Here is a 16,738-nt window from a genome sequence, read left to right as displayed (position 1 = left end):
CGCTAACAAATATGCGGACTCGTTCTCACCACCTTTAGTAATATGTTCATCAACACTAAAGAGTAGCAAGCACACATCTACACTAGAGAGGAACTAATAGTCATCAAGGTTCAGTTACAGCTGTATGACTAAGAGTAGTGAGAGCTTAGATAATCCATTTGGCTCATTACCATAGATGTTTGAAGCCTTCTTCCACCTAGAGTGGCATGCTTCATTACTGGGATCTCTAAGCATGGGCGGACTTTGCGGATCCACGATCCGCGGATTTTGCGGATTTGCGGATCGTGGATCCGCAAAATCGGCGGATTTGCGGATCCGCGGATCCGCCCTGCTGAATGAGTCACTGCATTTGAGCTTCAACTAGTTTCAGCGACCATGTGTGTGTTACTATGCAATCGCCCCGAGGGGCGCAGGGGTCCCTTCAGCTTCCTGGCCACAGGAACAGCACGAGGATTGCGCTCGTGAAAGTCAAGGGTGCAAAGGCCTCTATCCAGCATCACAGCTGATTTTCGATGGTAGATTTGGGAAAAAGGCACACCTGCCTCGACGACGCTCACGATTGTTTTTGGGCAGATGAATGAGTCACTGCATTTGAGCTTCAACTAGTTTCAGCGACCATGTGTGTGTTACTATGCAATCGCCCCGAGGGGCGCAGGGGTCCCTTCAGCTTCCTGGCCACAGGAACAGCACGAGGATTGCGCTCGTGAAAGTCAAGGATGCAAAGGCCTCTTTCCAGCATCACAGCTGATTTTCGACGGTAGATTTGGGAAAAAGGCACACCTGCCTCGACGACGCTCACGATTGTTTTTGGGCAGATGAATGAGTCACTGCATTTGAGCTTCAACTAGTTTCAGCGACCATGTGTGTGTTACTATGCAATCGCCCCGAGGGGTGCAGGGGTCCCTTCAGCTTCCTGGCCACAGGAACAGCACGAGGATTGCGCTCGTGAAAGTCAAGGATGCAAAGGCCTCTATCCAGCATCACAGCTGATTTTCGACGGTCACAGGAAGGGCATGTTGTAAATATTTTACGATGGCGCCGGCAAGCCGCCAGCGCCATCCTAAAATAGTTACTAAATTAGCTTCAACAGGAAACTCTAATAGATAAAATAAAGCAGGTGCTCGAGCACCTGCTTTATTTTATCTATTAGAGCTTCCTGTTGAAGCTAACTTAGTAACTATTTTAGGATGGCGCTGGCAGCTTGCCGGCGCCATCGTAATATAGTTACAACAGGCCAGCCAGGCTTCAACTTTTGCTCCCGGAATCCGTCGCTCGCGGATTTGCGAATTCGCGGTAAATTCGCAGGAGTTCGCGGATCGCGAATTTACCAAAAATTCGCAAAATCCGCGTGCGGAACGGATTTTGCGCCCATGCTTAATCTCTATATGAAAATGGCAGAATGTCTATGGTACATCATGGGATGGAGAGATCTACCTACATAGCCACCTCCCCTTCCCAGTTATCTTACTCTATGTGTACTGAGCTATATAAAGCTGAATCTTATTCAACACCACCAATTTAAAAATGTATGTTTGGACAAAGTTTATGGGCATCTTTCTTCCACAGGATTAAAAACGCAAAGAGGTATAACGTGATTATCTTGATGTTGATAAAATAATTAAACATGTTTAATCTCTCAAAGGTTTTGGCACTTTCATAAAGACTGAACAAATATGTCTTTAAAGCACATACAGCAACAATCTCAGATAATTTACTGTGAAAACAAGAAATAAATGTTTTGTATCGATTTTGTCCTCCGTGTTAAAGGGCAAACTATAAATACGTTTTTTTTATAACTGGTAAAAACCTTGTAATTGAGATGTATATAAAATGCATACACCTATTGTGCCCGTGCATTACTATACCATTCATCTGATCGCCATGAAACTTTGGGAAGTTGTTGAGTGCACTCCCGCGAGGGTTTGTGACATAATTGTTTTTTAAATATCGGCCCCCCAGGGCCCTCATATTCTTTCGAATATTGATGTACACACCAGATGGAAAATCAACAAATCATGTATCCACAAGCACTCGAATAAATAAATAGAATTAAAACACAAATCATCCGATCGCCATGAAACTTTGGAAAGTTGTTGAGTACACTCCCGCGAAGGTTTATGGCATAAAAATGTTTTAAATACCGGCCCCCCAGGGCCCTCATAATCTTTTGAATACTGATGTACGCACAAGACAGAAAAACAAAAAATCGTGTATCCACAAGCACTCGAATAAATAAATAGAATTAAAACAGCATTCATCCGATCGCCAGGAAACTTTGGGAAGTTGTTGAGTGCACTCCCGCGAAGTTTTCTGGCATACATTTTTTTTAAATATCACCCCCCAGGGCCCTCATAATCTTTCTAATACTGATGTACACACCAGACGGAAAAACAACAAATCATGTATCCACAAGCACTCGAATAAATAAATAGAATTAAAACACAATTCATCCGATCGCCATGAAACTTTGGAAAGTTGTTGAGTACACTCCCGGGAAGGTTTATGGCATAAAATGTTTTTAAGAATCGACCCCCGGGGCCCTCATAATCTTTTGAATACTGATATACGCACAAGACAGAAAAACAAAAAATCGTGTATCCACAAGCACTCGAATAAATAAATAGAATTAAAACAGCATTCATCTGATCGCCAGGAAACTTTGGAAAGTTGTTGAGTACACTCCCGCGAAGGTTTCTGGCATAAATTGTTTTGAAATATCGGTCCCCCAGGGCCCTCATAATCTTTCGAATACTGATGTACGCACCAGATGGAAAAACAAAAAATCGTGTATTCACAAGCACTCGAATAAATAAATAGAATTAAAACGACACATTGAAATGTTTTCCATATTAAAATGAAAACATTCAATTTACATTGTGTCATTTTTATTGAAATGTAATCATAACGAGTTTCCTTGAATTTCCTTTCTTCGGAGATTACAGCAACGTGCGACGGGTAAGCTAGTTAAGTTATAAAATACAAATCTTCTAATATCAATACCCCTTTTTTATGTTGAAGTTAATAATGCATATGTTTTCAATAACCCCAAATCAAAACCAATTCAACGTTTGGTGCAAAAGGCAGTGCACTAAAATGCATTCTACATGTGTCACGAAATGGGGAAATTTTACGAGTCAATTACATTCAGAACAGCAGAGGAGGTTCTATAACTATGGTTTGTCAATACCTTAATATTGTGGGACCTTCCTCAATCACAGCCTTCTTGCTCACCAGTAAACTGCTAATGTTAATCACTTGTTACATCTTAAAACGCATCTCCTGGACTCACACATTCTCATCCATGATGTGATTGGGCCAATCACAATCACTAAACACCAAAAACCTAGACTGGAAATGGAGTTCATTGTCCAGTGTGAGGACCATCATCTTGAATGGATCTACTGTTACTATCCTGTTGGGACAGGGAGGTCACTATGCACAGTAAAGGTTGTGTGCCCCTACCTAAATGACCTAACTGCAAGCACATTTTATATTCTGACAATTTTGCTTCAGCAGACACAAAATTATGGCCATGTAAGGTGAATGTTGGTGGCAGCGTGTAGTATTTTTTGTGATTATTAGCAGGCTTTTTATCAGTTCAAGGCATTTTTATTGATAAATATAAGGGTGTCAATAAAGAATAAATTTTAAGAGCCTCTTAACACAATATCTAGAGTAAGCGTATTTGCAGTTAAAAGAATCAGACTTATAATGAACATTATGTAAGATACAAAGTGATACACATATAATTTGAATATCAACAAGTTATAAAAGAAAGTCTGAACAATTAGGGATCAAGGTGGTTTAAGAACTTCCTGTTAGGCTTTTTTTCTGTACAAGGATATGAGAGTGATTTCTATAGGTCTTCTAGATGAATGTTTCACTCGCATACCTTGACCAGTCCATCCTCTAAAACTCAGTATAAATGTTGAGTATGTGTGCATGTATGGTAGCAGAACTCTATATTGGGTGTAAGTGTGTATATGTATGCCCTTACACATGGGGTCCATTGTGTATTTCCCCTAATCTGACACAGCACAATACGGATGTTGTGAATTAGCCCCCAGACAGTGGAGGTGTATTACCTGCTCCCCGCGGAGTGGTGAGTAGAGTGTAACTGCAATTAGAAATTATAAGTAACTTATTTAGCAAGAGTTGGCTGAATAGTCCTTCCTGAGCACTGACATTTGTTTAAATGTGGAGGAATAAGGCTGAGCTGACAGAGACAGTGGCAGGTGAAGGGGGAGTTTCCAAGGACAGCCCGGGTCCTTCATTTTACTTTCAGCACCCGTCCTTCAAGGTTGATGAGAAACAGGTGCAGAGCTTCAAACTTATTGTGCTCATGTTGTCATTGCTCCTACTTGCACCCAGCATCATCACTACATATATGGTTTCTGCTTGACGTCAGCATCACCACTACATCATCTAGTGTTTGCAAGCATTGCAGGAAGACGCTGTGGGTCCACCATGTGACCATGGGAGCGGCCTGTTTGCTGAGACAAGAGACTTGTCCCACAGGGGTCTACATACCTATGTAGGAGAACCCAGCTGTCAAGCCTGGTGTGAGGAACAGCCGAGAGGGAGCTGGGGTAATGTGGGGGATGGCCTACAAGACTCATGAATGGCCAAGGGTCCTCTGGCCCCCCCTGCCCAGCTGACAAGTCAAGCCCAACTGAGCTGAGTCTGTGTCCAGCTTTCCAAAAGCAATTGTAAAGTTATGACTGCCCCATTTAGTGACCACCAAGGAGAAAGACAGAGGCATCTTGTGCTGACTCTAACTTCATTGCACTTCATTGATTACACCAACACCCTGGACTGAAGAAAGAAGATCCTTCCTCTGCACCCACTAGAGCTGACTGCTGGAGGTGTTCTTTTGGAGCAGCTGCCATGCCAATTTAGGCCCATATTTATGATCCTTGTGGCACAGGGTAGTGCAGCAAATCACTTTGCTGTGCTAGCCTGCGTCACAGGGAAGTGGCAGGGATGCAACATATTCATCCAACATGGTGCACTTCTACCCTTTCTTCTTGCGCTGGTGCCGTTTTGGCAGCCTAGCACCAATGCAGGTACCCATGCACAATGGTGCAAGCATGCCAGTGCTGTAGGCAGGGTTGTTTTTTTGTGGAGGAAGAGGCACCTTCCTGCACAAACACAAACCTGAGAGACGTTTTCCTCTTTCTATGCGGGCTGCAGAATGCCGCCCACGTAGAAGAAGGAAAGAACGAGGCAAAATAAAGATATTTCTACTCGTTACACCTCACCCACGGAGGTGTATCTTTTTGGTACCTTCCCAGGTTTGACTTACTCATTTACCATATACACATGACCTTGACCACAGTTGTGCATTTTGTGTGATACCTTCCCAGGTTTACCAGATTTGGTAAATCTGGGAAGGCGTCAAAGACCATGGGAGTTGCATGAGCACACAATGCCCATGGAACGCTTCCCTGGCACAGTGTAATGCAGTGAAGAGGTTTGTGTTATGTTGCATGTTACGCCATATTTTTGAAGCCATTCAGAGTCATGCAAAATTGCTTTGTGTGGCTTCAAAAATATCACTTTAGGTTTGCGTCGCTCTTGCACCAACTTGCAAAAGCAACCCACACCTGGTCATCAATATGGCCCTAAGTGATTATGGAGAGAAGGGGTCATGGTGCCTGAATGAGCCTCAGTGAGCACTACAGCTTGCCCCATGTGGTGTCCAGTGATATACTTGCGTTTGGAATTCACAGATTCCATACCTCTGAGAGACATCAACCCTGAACTATGGATAACAGAGTTAGATGGGACAATTTATGGAACATTGATATCTCCACACAAGGCTGAATAGTCTTTGGGTCTGAATTGACCTACAATTCAATGAATATAAGGAAGCTGCTCTGCTGCAGCATAGTTATTACACCTGAGGTTTAATGACGATTACTTCCATATTTTCATTCTGTAGAGAATCTTGTAAGCCATGTAGTGCATCCCTGTAGAGCTATTTCCTCTGTGAGTACAGTGATATGTTCTGCTGTAATAAAATACGTATTTTATCTAAAAGGACAAGCATTCAAATGGAAAGTACACTGTTGCCACAATTGTGTTGTTTAAATGCTTAGTCGCTACCCACCGCACTACCTCCATGATATGTCTTGTACAACCTGCCCTTCTACCTCAGTCAAGTGCTGCAAACTTGTACATGGCCCTGTTTGCACTGCCACAGTAGGATGGACTGCAGAACTCCAGTGGCAAATGATCACAAGTATCACAACTGGGGCCTAGTAGACCCTGTGTCCCTCGTGGCACCCTGAAGGTAGTCTGGCATGCCTCAATGTTCAAAGAAAGGTAGCTTAAATGACGATCATCTTTGTACTACTTTTACTAATAAATGGTGTTTTCTCTATGTTACATCAATATGTAGAAACCTGTAAAGGGATCTGGAGGGAGGGAGTTGTTTAATATAGCCAACACATTATTTAATTGTGTGTTGTATGCTCATCTCTGATTTTTTACACATTGCCATCAGATCCAGAGAAGGAACACAAATATTTCTTTTAACAGCAATTTGTCAAATATCAAGGGAGTCATGTTCCACAGACACCTGTTAATACTATTTCTCCCATCAACCTAGTTCCTATATGTTAGAACTGGGGTTTCCAATTGTCAGAGTAGGCACCCTGTACAAGCAGGAACCACCACTCTAGTCAGGGTAAGCTTGATACACACTATAAGATAATCCATGCAAACCCTCTGGTAGCTTGGCACAGAGCAGCCAGGCTTATCTAAAGCGGCAATATGTAAAGTATTTGTGCAACACACACACACACACAGTAACAGAATGAAAACACCACAATAATACTCCACACAGGTTTAGTCAAATAGATTATATTTTTATTAGGCCTGGGCATTGAACTTCGCTCCATTTGTGGAGTTTTCCTCACTCCGCGGAGCACGCGGAGTTCCAAAAAACTCTCCTCCGCAAGGCAGAGCTAAGTTATTTGCTCGTGTTCATCAACATTAAGTTGGCCTGCGTGAGCGAGGAAAATCCAACGTTAGACCACCTCCTAGCGAGATTTCTCGATGCAGGTGGTCGCAGATGGTCACAACCGCTCCTCTTGAGAAACCATCCATTCGCTTGAGGAAGCTGCCGCTCAATTAGAATATCTACTCGAGTTGCAGGAAGAAGCTATGTCCTCTTGCACTGTGCATGGTGCCATTCACGTTGATTTTCTAGCGTGGGACAAACTCCCAGCAGTGAAAATCATTGCAAACGGCTCAACCTGATGCACTATGCCACCTACAGAACTTTGCATAGCATGGTGGAGTATTTTTGCCACATTTCGCTGAGTTCTATAGCCCTGAACTCCATCCAGGCCTAATTATTATGAGTAAAACAAGAACAAAATGACAAAAATCCAATATGTAGAACCAAAGTTTTGAATTTTGGAAGACTAAATCAAAAAGTAGTGCTTAGAAGCAAACAGCACTTACGGTTTACTTGAGGTCAGGGTGGAGCGGGATGAGTCCAAAGTTCAGGCAGACCACGATAGAGAGCAGGCCAGCTACAGGACGCATGTAGGTACTGTTAAAAAAGCACCTTGGATAGAGCAAGTGTTGATGTCAACGACTCAATACGTTTGGTTGAGATCCACGCAGGCGATGAAGGTTTTGATGATGAACCCCTATAAAAGCAGATGCTGCATCGTCATCCACCCACACTATCCATCATGGTTGAGCCGCGTAGTCAGTTGAAGGGATGTCATCAATCCGCTCCTGCATCAGCGTCGAAGGGCAATGCGTCTGTTCCGATTGGCGCAAAGTCATCACTGAGTAAATTTTGATGGTTCTGGACAGCAGAAGTCACGTTTCAAGGACCCAGGACTGGATTGGCACCACTTCACAGGACAGGACTCACAGATAGCAGCGTCTAGGTGCTCTTGCAGGGTTGAAGGAAGTATTTGATGGCCGTGAGACTTCAGAATTGGGGGCAAGCCAGCAAGGCCTTGGAGTAACTCTGGGTTCAAGTGAGATGGGTCCAATTCTTTTCCTCTGCTGGACAGAGATCAGCAGGCAGCAGAGCATTACAGCATAGCAGAAAAGCAGTTCTATCAGAGCAGCAGTCAAGCAGAGTCACAATCCTTGTAGCACAGCAGTCTTTACTCCTAGCAGAGTTCTTCATTGGTCGAGTATTACACTGTCTTGGTACGGTCAGAGGCCCAGTAATTATACCCAGTTGTGCCTTTAAAGTTGGGGTTACTTCAGGGCAGGCCCATGTATACAGATCCCCCTTTCTTCCCAATCCTGGCTCCAGACTATCAATAGGGGTAAACAGCTCTTTGTGTGGGAAACAGGACACTGCCTATTCAGGTGTAAGTGGCAGCTCTCCCATTTTGTCCTGCCCAGTAAAAGCTATCAGAATGCAGGTGAGTTCTGTATCATACCCACCCTTCCTGTGTTTATGGCTGTCTACAGGGCATGAACAAAGTGTAGCTGTCCCCCACCACAGCCATGTATTGGAGGGAGACAGGCTACAAGGCATGCAGAGCAGAAAGAGCAGTGAAATGGGTACTTTTGAAATGTGACATTCCTAAAATAGTAATGTTAAATCCAACTTTACCATTAAAGAGGATTTAAAAGTACTGTTTCAAAGAAATGAAACATGATGCAGCTACTTCTTTCTGATCTGGAAGTGCAGCTTTAAAGTGTATTAAGAAACCTCCAATGCTAGCCTATGAGATAAGTAGGTCTCACAGTGGTGAAAAGCAAATGTAGCTGTTTGTCACTACCAGGACATGAAAAACTTAAAAGTGCATGCCCTACCATTTATTTACACAGAAACCTGCCCTTAGGACTACCTAGGGCCTACCTTAGGTGTAATTTATGTGTAATAAAAGGGGAGTTTAACCCCTTGACAGCGGCGCAAATTCCACCGTGGTGCTAGGGAAATAATGTGTGGCCGGGGGCCGTCCTCCGCACACGCCCACGGTGACGCGTGACGCGCACGCAACGGGTTAAGGCTTTGCAAGTAGTTTTTAATGTCAAGTCAAGGTGGCAGTAAACGGTACACACAGGTCCTGCAGTGGCAGTCCTAAGACAGGTTTGGAAGGCAAATTGTGTGGGTGGCACAATCAGTGCTGCAGGCCCACTAGTAGCATTTAATTTACAGGCCCTGGGTATATGGTATACCACTTTACAAGGAGAACTGTGAGATAATATCAGGGACAAAATCGATACAAATCCATTCTGTTTTCTTAGTAAAGTTCACTGAGATTTTTGGTGGGTTCACGATAATTGTACGGTCCTGATGAAAGAGCTAAAACCATAGTGAACTCGTAAACATGTGGATTGGTCTTGATACCATAACAAATGTGAATCCCCACCTCTCTATGGGGCTTATTTACAAGCCCCTTGTGCCACATTTGCGTCATTTTAATATGGGAAGAATGACGCAGAAGAGGCGCAAGGGGCTTGTAAATAAGCTCCTATGTTTTTAAATATGTAAAAGAGGACACTAATTTTTTTTTTTTGTCCACCCTCATAAATATATTAGATAGATGCTGTTGAAGTGTATAGAGGTTAATATACCACACAGGGAAACGATTAATGAGATGGGGAGTGGCTAGGCAGATCTCTGTTCATCTTGGGACACCACATACATCCTACCATCTGAGGGGCTTATTTACAAGCCCCTTGCGCCCCCGGTTTGTCACTTTTAATATGGGAAAGAGTGACGTGCTGGTGGCGCAAGGGGCTTGTAAATAAGTCCCAGCGCTAGATGGCAATATTGGGCAAGCTTTTGTTTTCAGGCATCCATGTTTCATGCTCCAACGCTCAGAAGTAAATAATGCACTAACCTTTGGAATTAGTGAGTTAGTCACGGATTGCAATACGCTTCAGACAGCCAAATTCAATGAAATAAGATGCACAGCTGTGTTGCGCACCTGCACCCGTTGTTCATAAAAAAGCTCTTCATGATAAACAGACCTTACAATTCACTTTATAATCTAATTAAGAATATAGTTAGCACACCTTGGAACATGTTTAGTCGTGATCCAGAGACACGGGCATTCATTCATAAACAGGAACCATTGTTCTGTTGCCAGCGTCTTTCCAAATATCTGTGATAATCTTGTTACAGACCTAGTGGAACAAACTCGTTCCCAGGTGGATAAATTCCTGTAGCAGAAACTCCTTTGCACTTGTCAAGGCACGCACTGTTTTAATGTTATTCTATAAGGTCGGGTTCTTAAACTCCAATCATGAATTGAAATTACAATGAAGGATTATGCAACACGTGACTGCAGCTTTTTTGTTTGGCATGTCCCTCTGGGAAATTATACAGCAGAGGCATGAAACCCCTCCAACCACATACAATTGGCAGTAAAACTTCAAACAGGATTTCAGTATTTGTGCCAAGACTTTTCTCCAGGTCCTGGGACAGTCAGGGGTTTGTTTACCTGGCAGCTTTCTGGTGGAGTAGCTTTTGTTTAGCACTTGTTCTAGTATACCTAACCTGCTACTGCCTCGAGCAATTTAGAGTAGGTGAACAGTTAAGGCTTACTTGAGGAGGCGAGGAGGACATTTGCAGCTAGTGAACTTTATTGTCGTTTTAAGCTGATGATTCAAATAACCCCATGCACCATACTTTAAGGTGGGGGGCGGGGGGGGGGGGGGGGCGGGTGAGGTGCCAAAGGAGTATTTAAGAACACATTTTTAAAATAACCTGACTAAAAATCCAGAGTGCTCGACGGGGCACTAATGACATATTTCAATATTTTGTGGAATGGCAGAAAAAGTGCCCTTCTCTATCGATGTCGGAGCTCACCCTTCTCAAGAGGACATACATAAAATAGTGAAAAAAACAATGTGCACCTAAACATTTATTATTATGTTTCTGCAAAGTCACATGGTCTGCTGTTTTTCAAAATGTTTTCCGCATCTTACCTTTATCCATTTTTCTATCAAGACTCCTTGTATGGGTTCTCATGCGTATCTTATGACTGAGACCCCACATAATAAGAGGGTGATGACCAAATCAAAGAATATAAGAATCAATCATCCTTCGATATATACAACAGGGCTCAAATCTTACAAGCACATACAGCAGCGCTACTATTTGATTACAGAGATAGCACAGGACCAGACAGCAGATTAGTCACTACAATTATTTGTATCTAGGCTCATAGAGGTATATGGGTGGCTTTACAATGAACCAGAATTGATGAAGAGAAGAAAGGTGGATAGCAGTAATTAATACGGGGAGTAGTAATGTGAGGAAAAGCATAGAAACATGAGATTAATAAATATAGCCACTTGTGAATTTGAATAAGGTCATGCTGAACCAGTCTATCATGAGGTGTATATTGTTCAATATCACCTTATACAGGAGTTGTTTAAACTGATGGACTTTAAGTTGTTTTACTGAATGCTGTACGTAGTTTTAACATCCGGCAGAGTGATGGTAATAAGCCACCCGTTGACAGTAACTGCTTAAGGAGGCAAATTTAAGTTTTGGTACTTTAAACTGTAGTAAGTCTTCTCATATTTCTAGCTGCACAGCATTTGTCAGATGTTGGGGGAGATCAGACATCAATATTGATAAACATTCATCAATTCAGGTGATGAAATGCCTCCACACACGTAATCAAATATGAACCATAGTAGTAAGTGTCTTCAGGTTCCAGTAAACCAAATAATCCCTGTGTGCTCAAGCAATCAGTGAAGGTGAATTATTCAAGCAGGGGGGGGGGGCGTGGCATAGCCGGCTGCAAAATGGCTAATGGCTGCACCTTGAGTGGGCTCTGCCGGCCAAGCCGTTAATCCGCCATGTTCCTGCGGATAACGGTGGAGCTGCCTTACTTCTCCATAACATCCTGATCCTCCTCACCCGGGGGCGTTGATCGATCCCCCTTTGAGACAAAACCGCTGCAGCTGCACCCAATTTTCACCGCTGAGGCCTGGCGCGGCCGCGGGCCCTCCTGCAAGCTCACGGCTGGTGCCCGCACCGTGCTGCTGAGATGCCATTGCTGCTCCCCATCGTCTCTGCTGACCTGCTGTGACCCGTCTGCTCCATCGGAGCCTGCTCGCTGCCCAGCCCCTTCTTCCCCGCCTGAGTCCTGCTGCCGCGGGGGCATCCTGCGGTGGTTTAAGGGGCGAGCAGCTGTACCGTGGGGCCTGGGCTTCCCGCCCTCCAGTTGGCGCCTGCCACTTCTAGTTGCCTTCCACTTCCTGTGGCGCTCACCATGTGGGGCTGGGGACCACGCGGCTGCCTCCTCTTCGCCCGCTGCTTGCGCACCGGACCCTACACGCCAACACTCCTCCCTCATCAAGGCCTGTGGACCTGCTGTACGGCCTTCATCTGTTTCCTTTGCGAGCAGCGGCCTTCGTGGACCCTCACCGTTTCCTAACCATGCCCTGTGTTGGGTTGAACTTGCGGGTGCTCTGGCCTCGGCGGCCGGTTACTGTTTTGTCTGCCTCCTCAAACTCTGATACTACCTAATTCCCACCCCGCACGGACCCCTTGCCTGGTGCTGTTTTTTTCACCTGCTGATGCCTGATGGACTATATGCCTTGCCCTGATTAGCCCATTCTTCTGTCGTCTCCATTTCCTGGGGGGTAGGTCGGTTGTGGCTGGCGTCATCGCAGCTCTCTCAAGTGCAACCAACACCTGTAGCCCTGAGCAGCTTGCAGGATCTCCACCCTCATCAGTCTCCTTTCGGGACTATAACTTGCCGCATTGTTCCATTCGCCTCCCCCGGCCGCAGCCTTTTCTACTACCATCAGCCTCGCCTGGCGCTGTCGCCTCCCCTCTTCAAATCCTCATTGCCCCATCTATATGACTTGCCTGACTATGGGGAAAGCAGACCCCAACCAACCTAAATCGCTTTTGATCAATGCCAGCAGCCGTGAAAAGATGGGGTGGTCACTGACGTGGGCGAGTTGGCCGCCCAGTCCAATGCTGGCCCAACCAGAGAGGATGACTTGAAGGCCATCATGCTGGATGTGAAAACCACAGTCACTGGTATTGCAGCCCAACTCAACCAGCTGTCTGCCCACCTGAACACTGATAAGGCCCGGGTCGACTCGCATGACACACGCTCGACTCAGGTAGAGGCGAGGGACTTGGATGCTGAGGACTGCGCGATGCAAGACCATCACAGGCTTCTCCAACTGGACAAGGTTCTTGAGCTGATCAAGAATAAGAACGAGCACTTGGATGCGTGCTCCTGTAGAAGCAACCTCCGCATCACTGGCATGCCCGAATCCTCCATTATATCCAAAATGGAAGACTTTGTGGGGCAGCTCCTCCATGATCTTTTTGGCGACGTCCTCTACCGTTTTCATTGTCGAGTGAGCCGATCGCTCTCTTGGCCCTCACCCTGCTCCTAGTCTGCCGGCCCGTCCCATCATCGCCAAGCTGCTGAACTTTAAGTACCGTGATGCTGTTCTTCGTGCAGCCAGGTAGCAGGGGGAAATCCGTCACCAAGGGAAGTCCCTGGCCTTTTTCCCCGACTACACGATGGCAGTGCAGGCTGCCCGCTGTGAATTCCTCCCGTCAAAGAGAATACTTCAAAAACATGATGTCTCCTACTCCTTGGCGTACCCTGCTAAGCTGCGAGTAAGGCAGGGCTCAAAGGTGCATGTCTTCTTGGAGCCGAAGGCAGCATTGAGCAATGCGAAAAAACTGGACCAGGCACAACGCTCTTCCCCTTCCGGATCCCAGGCTGTTGCTGACGGCAACCTAAGCGACAATGACTGACTCCTGCTAGTGTTATTGTATCATTGCAATCTGCGCTTCTTGGTGTAGTGCTGCCTTCCATGGCTGACTTTCACTTTGCTCCATTCCTTGCATGTGGCTCTCTTCTTTACTGTTGTGCTCCTGCTTGTTGTTCATTTGGACCTGAGGCATGACATGGCGGTGGGGCCACTCGCACCCCTGCAGTACAGGCTTCTAGTTACTTCCTCTCTCTATGTTCTCCGCTTGCTCCCATGCCAGGTTTCCCTGTCTCTTGGCCCTCCCGGTGGTCCTCCTCTGATTAAAATGCTGTCTCCTTGGCAGGGTTGTACGCAGGGTGAAACCATGCCTCCACTGGATAATTCCCTTCCTGGACACTGGATTTTCCCTTCCCAGTTGTGATTCCCTTTGGGTGGGTGGGGTTGGTCTCTCAGCCTAATTGGGGGGTTGGAGTGGGTAGGGGGGAATGGGATATCTGGGTTTGTTGCCTCCTTCCGAGGCTCTGTTGATTGTTTTGTCTTTTGTTCTTTTCTGTAACACAATATCTTCTACATTGCCCTTCACACCGCAATTATCATTTCCTCTGCTTATGGTACCCGTTATACATCTGGCTCTAGCCGTCATTTACTCCCTCGGCACACAGACATGACAGACACCCCTCTCTGGACTTGGAATGTCAGTGGTCTAAATGACCACCGCAAGGCCCACCTGGTGCATGCCCATCTTATCTGGCATAAGGTTGACATTTGTTTCCTCAAGAGACCCATATGCTGCCCGCCACCTCCACCAGGCATCTGTCCAGACAATGGGGTGAAATTCCCTCCTCCTTCTATTCCAATTATTCTCGCGGGGTGTCTATCCTGTTGCGCAGATGGCTCCCCAGGAACACTTCTCAGGTGATTACGAACCCCAGGGGGCGATTCGTTATCCTGCACGGCATTCTCCCAGATCAGCCATTGACCTTAGCGGCCCTTTATGGTCCCAATTCTGATGACCCTGAATTATTTGCGCAGGTTTGGCAGCACATCTCTTCTCTGGGCCCGGCCACGCTCCTTTGGACGATTTTAACATTGCACTATCAGCCGCTCTCAATCGCTCTGGGCCGCATGCTTTCCACCCTTGCGCAACTTCTCGTCTAAACTCCATACTCACCGATAACTCATTGCTCGATGCGTGGCGGCATATTCACCCTTTGGCATGCGAGGGCACTTGCATGATGGGCTCCCGGGGCTGCTGGTCCGGCTTGGATCTCTGGATCATGACGCCGTATGCCTTCGCGTGGCTCACCTCGGTAGAACACATGGCACGCACCCTCTCCGACCACGCTCCCGTTCGCCTCTGAATGCAACTCCCTCACTTCCCGCGGCGTGTGTTCTATTGGCGGCTGCCCCACAATGCGATCTGAGACTCCGTATTTTGTGATGAAATCCAGACCGCAATCACAAATTATTTTGACCTTAATGTAGGCTCTGTCGACTCCCCTTCCACACTTTGGGAGGGCTTTAAGGTGGTGATACGAGGTGAGTGCATCTCCAAACAGTCTGGCGTGATGCACTCCATTCATGGTACCCTGGACTGGCTAGAGGCCGAGATCAAGGCTTTGGACTCCTCACATTCTATAGACCCTAAACCTGACACTCTCACGACGCTTCGGGATAAACTTACCGATTTCACTGACAAGGCCAATAGGAAGCTCTCCTTCTTAGGTAGGGAGGCGAGGACGCACCGCTTCAGTGAGGGGGATCGTCCAGGTAAGACTTTGGCCAATCTCTAATGGCAGCCTCACGCAGTCTCTTATATTACTGCACTTCAAGACGGGGGTCCGGATAGAACTGACTCTCCTGAGGAAGTGGTGGCTCGATGCACCACATTTTATTCCCAGCTCTATACAGCTGGGTCTGTGCCCCCGCGAGATATCCTTGATCAATATTTTGATACCCTTGAGCTTCTATGGCAGGGCAACTGCCACCAGGAATATCTGGATGAACCTTTCTCCAAGGAGCTATCAACACTCAGCACTCTGCCCGGGGACAAGGCTCACGGCTCGCGGCTCCGACGGCTTACCTGCATCCTTTTATAAGGCGTTCATGCCCCTTCTTGTCCCGCACCTCGCTTCCATGTACAACGAATTGTTTGAGTGTGGCCATTACCCTATCTTGCTCCACAAGGCTCTGTTAACGCTTCTTCTGAAGCCGCACAAGCTCCCTGAGCTCCGCGACTCTGATCGCCCCCTGTCTCTCATTAATACTGATAATAAGATCTTTGCCAAATTGCTGGCCTCCCACCTTCTCCCTCTCATGCCGCTTATTGCTCGCCCGGACCAATCCGGCTTCATTCCTGGCCGCACTACTTCTCATAATCTCAGAACCATTTTCTCCGTCCTTCATCAAATTAATCCCGTTCTTCCGGCTGTGGCGGCCCTTCTGGATGTCACCAAAGCATTTGACACTCTGGAGTGCGCCTTTCTTTTTTATCTTCTCCCTCGCTTGGGCTTTAGCCCAGTTTTTCTGTGCAAAGTACAGTTTCTCCACACCCTCCCCATGGCCCGCCTTCGGATCAATGGTCAGATCACGGAGCCTATTCCCATTGCTCGGGGTACAAGGCAGGGGTTTCCGCTTTCACCCATGTTATTCACCATGGAACCCCTTGCCGCCAGGCTCTGGCAACACCATACCCAGAGGGGTCTCGGCTTCGCGGCTCGTGCCCTTGTCATTTCCATGTATGTGGACGATGTTACACTCTACGTCCGTAATTCCCAGGAGAATCTCGGCCCTATGATCTGCGAGGTGGTACGATTTGGGGGCCTCTCCGGCATCCAGGTTAACTGGAGCAAATCCATTATTTTCCCCTTACTGACGCTACAGCCCCCTTCACTCCGGACTACCCATTTGTATGGGCATCAGGACCTACCAGATACCTCGGCATTTGGCTCAGCAGGATGTGGACAAACTTCGGAAGACCAATTTTGGCCGCACTGTGGACTGGCTGGAGTCTAAGATCCAACTCTGGCGACGGCTGCCT

The 16,738-nt window shown here is 46.5% G+C and overlaps 1 protein-coding gene across 1 annotated transcript in view; it reads left to right on the top strand.

Annotated features, from left to right (window-relative positions):
- The window catches only part of LOC144782820 (cytochrome P450 2F2-like), a 280,070-nt gene that overhangs the window by 58,485 nt on the left and 204,847 nt on the right, over positions 1–16,738 (top strand). The window lies entirely within an intron of this gene.

Source organism: Lissotriton helveticus, chromosome 9 (assembly GCF_964261635.1).
Source record: "Lissotriton helveticus chromosome 9, aLisHel1.1, whole genome shotgun sequence".
In the NCBI taxonomy this organism is placed as follows: Eukaryota; Metazoa; Chordata; class Amphibia; order Caudata; family Salamandridae; genus Lissotriton; species Lissotriton helveticus.
The sequence above is the reverse complement of the archived record's forward strand: the minus strand, read 5'-3'. Positions and strand labels throughout refer to the sequence as shown.